Genomic DNA, 9,091 nt, shown 5'->3' with positions numbered 1-9,091 from the left:
TGAGCCCTCTGGCCCAGTAACCAGCACTGACTGGTCAGAAATATCAGAAAACATTTGGGAGCCATGCCTTCCATTCCCAGTGAAGCCTTATAATAACTGGAATCTAAGACCCACAAACCAGACCTGAATGCCTGACCCACAGAAATTGTGACATGATGAACAACACTGTTTTGTTTAGTTGTTTGTTTTTTAGTTGTTTGTTTATTTATTTATTTTTGAGACAGAGTTTCTCCGTGTAGCCCTGGCTGTCCTAGAACTCACTCTGTAGACCAGGCTAGCTTCCAACTTGGAGACTTACCTACCTCTGCTTCTCAAGTGTGTCGCACTACCACTGGGTAAATACTGTTATTTTAAGCCACTACACTTTGAGTAATTTGTTATGCAATAATAATATTTTAAAGACCTACTGTTTTTATATTTGAAGCTCATGGTTATTGAAAAGCTACATTCAGGATTTCCATTCAAAATTTGTCTGTGGAAGGGTTCACTCTGCCAACTTACCCAAATTTGCCCCTCCTTTGGATCAATTCTTTGCTTTGATTTTCTCTTATTTATCCTTGACCATTTGTTATGTGACTGAGTGTGTGTGTGTGTGGTTTCACAAGTGTGTTTTCTCCATTAATATGGCGATTCCATTTTATGAAGATAAGGCTTTAACTTGGCTCACTCCTGCCTCTGGGGCTGGGACTGTTACCTTGCATATAAAAGGAACTCAGTAAGACAACGGTAGGCAGAATAAACAAACAGATTAGGATAAAATCATCAGCATACATATTTGCCTTAGTGTTAATTAGATTCTTAGTTAAAGGAGTGAAGCATTTAGGCTGTGAGCCTGTGCGAACTGGCATTAAATGTTGACATTAAATCCTTATAACAAAATTTTACTTTTATTTTTGTATTCTAATTATCTTTTAAGTATTTATGGGTATGGGTGTTTGGCTTGCACGAATATCTATACACTATTGATGCGCCTGGTAGCTCTGGAGGCCAGGCCAGAGTATCACATCCTCCTAGAACTAGACTCACAGATGGTTTGTGGGCCTCTTTGTAGGTGCTGGGAATTGAACCCAGGTCCTTTGGAAGAGCAGCCAGTGCTCTTAACCACGGAGCCATTTTTCCAGTCCTCCTCACCCCATTTTCTTTTTCAAGAGATGGGAAATAGATCCTGGCACCTTTAATCTGAGTGCTGAGAGGCAGAGGCAAGCAAATCGCTGAGTTCGAGGCCACCCTCGTCTACAGAGTGAGTTCCAGGACAGCCAGGGCTACCCAAAGGAACCCTGTCTGGGAGGAAAAAAGAAAAAAAAAAATGACAAATGAGACTATGGATGTGACTCTGTGGCTAGAATGATTGCCCGGTACTCACAAGGACCTGGTTTTGATCCCTAGCATCTCATAAACAGAGTATAACATTCAGTGATAGAGACAAAGGATCAGGGACTCAAGGGTACAAGTGAGACCGTCTCAAAACAACAGCAGTGTTTACAAGCGCGTCTTCTGTTGACTCCCCTTCCTTCCTAGAATACTGTGGTAGATAGCCTATAACCTGGCCTTTGGTGATCCCTGCCCCCAGCACTTTCCATCCTCTCCCATACCAAATATGGCTGACTTATGCAACCAATAGGATATTACAGAATGAAATGTGACTGAATCATACGATCTTGAGAATTCTCATAGGATATCCCATCATAACTGAATTTCTTTACAAAAAGTAAAAAAGAGAAGGCTGCTTTCTTTCTATCCTCCTTTTTTTTTTTTTTGGATATAGCCCAGGCTACCCTAACTTATTATGTAGTCCAGGTTGCCTTCAAACTCTCCATCTTCGTACCTCAGCCTACCAAGTCCTGGAATGACGGGTGTACACCACAGTAAGTTTCTGGTTTTTTGTTTTGTTGTTGTTGTTGTTGTTGTTGTTGTTGGGTTTTTGTTGGTGGTGGTGGTGGTTTTTTTTTTTTTTTTTTTTTCGAGACAGGGGTTCTCTATATAGCCCTGGTTGTCCTGGAACTCACTCCGTAGACCAGGCTGGCCTCAAACTCAGAAATCCACCTGCCTCTGCCTCCCAGGTGCTGGGATTAAAAGCGTGTGCCACCACGCCCTACTCACAGTTTTTGAATGACTCACTTGGTAGTCAAATAAAGACAGCCATTTACTGACGCAGAGTTAATCATTAAATCATACTTGATTGCAACAGTCAGAAAATACATGTTGAGCATGATATTCTTATTAAAGGCAGGCCAAATCTAAAAGTGTCCTGGCAGAGATGTTAATATATTTGTTTTGAAACTGCTGCTCTTTGGCTATAATAAATAATGTGAGATCTGAAATTCTTAGGAGAACTACCCCACCACTGTTACTGGATCCTAAATAACTGTGGAAATTAGCTTTTGCTGAAGATACGAAACTTTTTTCTAAGGACTTCCATCTATGAATCAGAATATTCCTCTGTTGAGTTGTTGTCTAAGCTTCTTGTCACAGTCACAAGATTATGTCCATGCCACACAGTCACTACAGGCATGCTTTCAGAGCCTACACTATGGAGCACATAGCCTGTTTTAGGCATAAAGAAGGTGGTGACTAGGGAATTAGGAATCCAAGGCTAGTGGGAGCAACATAACAAATTGGAGGCCAACTCGAACTATGTAAGACCTCTCACAGAACCAGGAAAAAATCCATTTAGCTACATAAGATTGTTATTTATTTATTTTTCCCAGCCCTGCTCGCTCTGGTCCTGCTCAGGCCATATTTATTGCATATATGTGGGTATACTGTTACTGTCTTCAGACAAGCAGAAGACGGCATTGGATGCCCATTACACTCAGAAATCCACCTGCCTCTGCCTTCTGAGTGCTGGCGGATGCCCATTACAGGTGGTTGTGGGAATTGAACTCAGGACCTCTGGAAGTGCAGGTGGTGATCTTAACTGCTGAGCCATCTCTCCAGTCCAAGATTTTTCTTTTTATTATTCTTAATTATGCACAGGTGTGTAGAGCTACATACATGCAGATACCTTTCATGTAGAGCTCTAGCTTTCTGCCCCAGAGCTCGAGCTACAGCTGAGAATGCACTGCCTGGTGTGAGTGCTCAGAACTCAACCTGTGTCTTCTTGAAGAACAGACAGTGCTTTTTTTTTTAATTAATTAATTTATTATATGTAAATACACTGTAGCTGTCTTCAGATGCACCCGAAGAGGGCATCAGATCTCACTACGGATGGTTGTGAGCCACCATGTGGTTGCTGGGATTTGAACTCAGGATCTTCGGAAGAGCAGTCGGTGCTCTTAACCACTGAGCCATCTCTCCAGCCCCCAGACAGTGCTTTTAACTGAGCCCCTACTCCTTTTCTTTTTGATTCTGGTACTGAACATAATGATGTGATTGCAAAGAAGACTATAAAATGGAATGATATTTCTAAGTGGAAATATATCAAATGGAAATAGGTCAAAGGTGGTTATATGTACTGATGAGCCCCTTAACCAATTATTTCATGCCCATGATTGGCTGGCTGGCTTATGTCTCATTACTTTGGTAGTTAAGAGGTTTCCTGTTTGTTTTGTGTCTAGCCTACTGTTCATGCACAAGGTCAAGAACCTTTCACTGCTTCCAGATTACTACTAACCTCTGAGTCATCTCTTGATCTCCCCACCAGTTTGTATTTGGAGTTGATCACTTTGTCACGTACTATGTCCTGATAAGAAGAATCTAAGTGTTGGACATTTTTCTTTCCAGCAAGAGACATTCTTGGTATTGTATGCCAGTGGCTTAATAGTGGATATCTGGTGGTTTGTTTTTGTATGAAAACCTATTTCAAAAGTGAAATGCAGAAGTTGTCTACGCTCCTGTGAATAACCACTCACCCATGCTTCTGTAAGCAATACTAAATTAAACCTCACAGCCCCACTCCTCCCCCAGAAAAGGCCATGAAAATAAGAGGGAGGCCTGGTTGGGAGGAGAAAGACAATTAGTGAGAGGGGGAGGGTCACAAAAGAGGGGATATAGATGAATATGGTCAGAATATACCCAGGAGTGAAATGTCATTAGATATAATTAATTAGATAGAGTGCCTAATTAATACATGCTTATAAAAACTATAATGCTTTACATGCAGCTTAGTTGGTAGAATGCTAGCTTAGTATGCAGAAAGCCCTGGGTTACAGCCCATTGTGTCAAGAGGAGATAGGGATGTGTGATACTCAGTTGTAACCCTAGTACTCTGGAGATGGAGGAGAAGTTCAAGATCCATCTCCAGCTACAGCAGGAGTTTGAGCCTGTCTTAAAAGAACAATCTTGGGGGCTGGAGAGATGGCTCAGCGGTTAAGAGCACTGACCGCTCTTCCCAAGGTCCTGAGTTCAAATCCCAGCAACCACATGGTAGCTCACAACCATCCATAATGAGATGTGATGCCCTCTTCTGGTGTGTCTGAAGACAGTTAAAGTGTACTTACATATAATAAATAAATAAATCTTAAAAAAAAAAGAACAATCTTGCCGGAAAATCGTGTGTGTGTATGTGTACGCATGTTCCTTTGTATGTAGACACACATGTGCAGGTCCATGTGGAGGGAGAAGTTGATGTTGCATGTTTCCTTCGATGCCTTCTCCACTTTATTTACAGAGACAGAATTGCTCACCAAATCCAGAGCTCACCAATTCCAGCCAGTCTGCTCTGGAATCTCTTGATCCGCCAAGCCACCATGCTCACCTGCTCTAGGAGTGTTCTGGGATCCAAAAACTAATTCTTACACTTGTAGCAAGTTCTTTATCCACTGAGCTTTTGATGTTGTTGTTGTTGTTGGTGGTGGTGATGGTGTGTGTGTGTAGGTACATGTGCAACAGCACATGAGAGAGGTCAGAGGTCAATGTGGGGGAGTTCTTTCTGTGTTCACATGATGGGATCTAGGGATTAAATTTGCCCTGCTTTCTTGGCAAGCTCCTTTACCCACTGAGCCATTTTGTTGTCCTTCCTTTTTGTTGTTGGTTCTTTTGTTTGTTAGTTTCTATTTTGAGACAGGATCTTGACAGGTGACCCTGGTTCATCATTTACCCAGGAAGTTCTCCAGGATTTTCTCAGTCTCTGTCTCTTGAGTACTGGCATGATAGGTACAAATGAACCACCTCCTTGATCTTTCACTTTCGCTGACAGGAAACATTTTCTTAGGATTATAACTAGTGGCATGTTTTCACCTGATAAAACAACTTCATTTTACTCAGTGGTAATACTGGATTACCAAATTTAATCAGCTATCATATTTTGTATTTACCAATACAGATCTTATGGAACTATTCACACTATATATAATTAGCTGCATAAAATCTTTGTTTTGTTTTTTTTCCCCACTTGGCTTTAAAAGTTTAAAATATTTCAAAGTAGTTTCCTATGTGCTGTGTTTGTGATGTGTTCACACACCTGTGTGGTCAAAGAGGGCGCTGGCATCATTATCAGCCTCTTGTGGAAGCAGAGTTCTTGTTCTGCTTGTGAGCCCAAGCCTTTAGCAGCTAAGCCATCTCTCCCGTGTTGGAGCTCCTGTTTGTTAACTAGGCTGGCAGCCTGTGCGCGCGGAAACCTCTCACCTCCTCCTGTCTCAGTGCTAGGATGGCAGACTTTGGAGGGACCATACTTGGCTTTTTCCAGGAGCGCTGGGATCTGAACGTCCGTCCATCTTCCGACTGTGCCTCCCGTGCTCCTGAGCTCTCTCTCCAGCTCCCATAAAACATTGGAGGCCCGAAGTGCACGGTGATACACACTGTAACTCCGCCACTGGCCAGATTCAGTCATGAGGATTGCAACAAGTTTGATGAAAGCATGGGGTACGTAATAAATCTCACACCTTCCTGAGCTACATACAGGACGAAACCCTGTCTCAGAAAGATAAAAAATAGGGCAGGCTATACAATTCACCAGCGCACATACAAAATAAGTAAATGAATAAAGAAGTTATAAAAAATAAATAGCCGGGCGTGGTGGCGCACGCCTTTAATCCCAGCACTCGGGAGGCAGAGACAGGCGGATTTCTGAGTTCGAGGCCAGCCTGGTCTACAAAGTGAGTTCCAGGACAGCCAGGGCTACACAGGGAAACCCTGTCTTGAAAAAAACAAACAAACAAACAAACAAACAAACAAACAAATTTGGGCCTCCAAGATGGCTTAGTGGCACTTGTTAGGAAGTCTGGCAACCTGGGTTCAACCCTGGGACCCAGATGGTAGAGAGGACTGGCACCTGCAAGGTTTTCTTCTATCTCTACAGACAAACACATAAATGTGCTTTTTAAAGTTGCCCCGGATTTATTGAAAATATTAATTACAGACTAGATTCAAACAGCTTCACCAGGCATTTTGAAACTCATCCCAACTGTAGGCTGAGTGACCTGCAGGTTGGAGAGACCCGTTCCTTGGCGTCGGGATTTACCTCAGTTATCTCCTGATCTAGGACTGGAAACCTGCAGAACATGCTTATCTGCCATCTCTCTCTTCCTCCTGCATCTTGATAGAGCTCTGGCAGGACCTCTCTGAGTCTGTTTCATCAGATGTGTGACAGCCTGCTATCTTGTTGTGGGGAGGCGGCTGGGGGGAGGGAGCAGGACATGGAACATAGTTTAAAGGCAATCTCCTCACACAGGCCCCTGATAGTAGGGAAGTCATTACCCAGGCTTGTTCCTGTTGATAACCCCAGCTGCCCTCTTCACAGTCTTTGTGTAAACGTGTCTCACGTTGGTGGGTCTCATAAAAAAAAAAAAAAAAAAAAAAAAAAAAAAAAAAAAAAAGTGGTTTTTGATTTGTTTTGTTTGTTTTTTAGAAAAAAAATGTAGAAGAAAGAGACACTACTACTGAGTCTCAAAGAAAAGAAGTAATGATAGGGGGGAAAAGTACTAGAGTGACAGTAGTGAGGGGCCATGTGGGTGTTTAAAACCAAACCTGAATCCTCTAAAAAGAGCACCTAGTGATCTTAATGGTTGGCTGAGTCATTTCTGCAGCTCAGGTCTATAGTTTTAGCTCATCAGCCTCTACCCATATCTGGGGCATCTCAGGAACCAATCTAAGATCTGATTAACTAAATGAAACAAAGTTCCTTAGAAACATTTTAAACAATGTATCTCTAGAAACTGTTGCCATTATACATGCCGTTGACAAATCGTTTAAAGCTGGGCATAGTGGGGTGCGAATTCAATCTCAGCAGTCAGGAGGTAGAGACCGAAAGGTTAGGTGTGGTAATACCTGGACTCAAGACTACATGTGACTATTTCAAACAAACAAAAACCGTTTTTAATGAATCACTAACTTGACTGAACTGATATCTTGAAAACCTCTTTTCTGGGGGAGGAGGTTAAGGTGTCTCTAGTGCCCTAAATTGGCCTTGAATTTACTCTGCCCCTGAAGATGACCTTAAACTCCTGACCCTTTGCTTCCACATCTGAGTGCTAAGACTATAGCATGCAATGTCACACTTGTTTTTGCCACGTTGGGATGGAATACATGACTTTGATAAAAGGCAAGCACTCTTCTCCCAGCTTTCCCACTATGCCTCCTCCAGACTCCACAAGCCTATGGGAATTGAGAGGAGCCATTACAAGCCCTGCATACTGAACATGGAGCTGCAAGAGTGGACATTAGCCCTGCTGCAATGTGGTTTTGCTTTGGTCTGATCTTTTCTGGCTGTTTTCCTGTTCCCCACTTCTGGAATGTGAATGCTTTCTCCACACCATTGTTTAATGGAAGAACATAACTTGTTTTTCATTTTACAGGAGCATCTAGGAAGACTGGCCCAAGTCTCAGATCTTTGAACAATGTTAGAACTGTTAAGTCAAGCATAAGGGTGCATATCTGTAATCCCAGCACAGGAATGCAAAGGCAGGAGGACCAGAAATTCAAGTCTGCTATGTAGTGAGTTCTAGGCTCTCCTGAGGCTGTCTCCCAAGTGTTGGGACTAGAGGAGGGTACCATCACACCATGCTGTGTTAATTTTTATTGTTAACTTGATTAGATTAATAAATAAATGCCTGGGACATTTTTTTGAGGTATTTTGGGTGTGTTTCTGCCTTGTGTTTCCAGAGATGATTAACTGAGGAACAAGAACCATCCTGAATGTAGCCGGCACCATCTCAAGGGCTTGGGTACCATAGTGAATAAAACGAGGAAAGTGAGACAGTAGCTGAGTCCCAGCTTTTATCTCTCTCCCTCCTGGTCTGCCCAGATGTGAACAACTGCATTAGGCTCTAGCTACCATATCGTCCCTGGCCAACACAGAAGACGGTACTGTCTCAAATAGCAAGCCAGTCATCCCTCATCAAGTTGCTTCGTCACAGCAACAAGAGAAGTAACCATGGAAAGGCAGTGGTGGTGCACGACTTTAATCCCAGCACTAGGGAGGCAGAGGCAGGCAGATCTCCAAATTGGAGGCCAGCCAGATGAACATAGAACTCTGCCCCCCCCAAAGTAATAACTAGCCCTTTCCCATGCCTTCCTCCCCCCACTTTTTTAGTTTGAAACAGGACTTTGTTAAATTACTTAAGTTGGCTTCAAACTTGCTATACAGTTTAGGAATATTTGCTGAATTTGCAATCCTCCTGCCCCAAGCTGCAGAGTAGCTGAGATTACATCCATGTGTCTCCATCCTCAGTATGAGCTCCTGTTGTAGCATTCAAGTGGCTATGCGTGAGTGTGCCGTGTAAATGCACCTGTTGAGGAAAGATATGTATGTGTGCTACAGGGATTGAATTTAGGTCGACAAGATTGTGGGCAAGTGCCTTTAAGCCACTGAACTATCTCAGCACCACCAGTATTTTTCAGAAGGAAGTAGAAAAGATGGCTAGGCACACTGGAAGCAGAGGTAGAGGCAGGCAGATCTCTGAGCGCCAAGCCTGCCTGGCTTACAAAGTGAGATCCAGGACAACCAGGGCTACACAGAGGAAATCCTATGTAAAACTTAAGATTTATTTAGTGTTTTTCTTTCTTTTTGAGACAGGCTCTCACTATATATCCTTGACCTGCCCAGAGTTGGATATGTATATCAGGCTCACAGCAATCTTCCTCCCTCCGCCTCCAGAGTGGTGGGATTAAAAGTGTGCACTGCCAGGCCATACCTAGCTAGTGGTTTTGAGAC

This window comes from Mus caroli, unplaced genomic scaffold, assembly GCF_978045245.1.
Source record: "Mus caroli unplaced genomic scaffold, Mus_caroli_1 scaffold_13, whole genome shotgun sequence".
Lineage (NCBI taxonomy): Eukaryota > Metazoa > Chordata > Mammalia > Rodentia > Muridae > Mus > Mus caroli.
The sequence above is the reverse complement of the archived record's forward strand: the minus strand, read 5'-3'. Positions refer to the sequence as shown.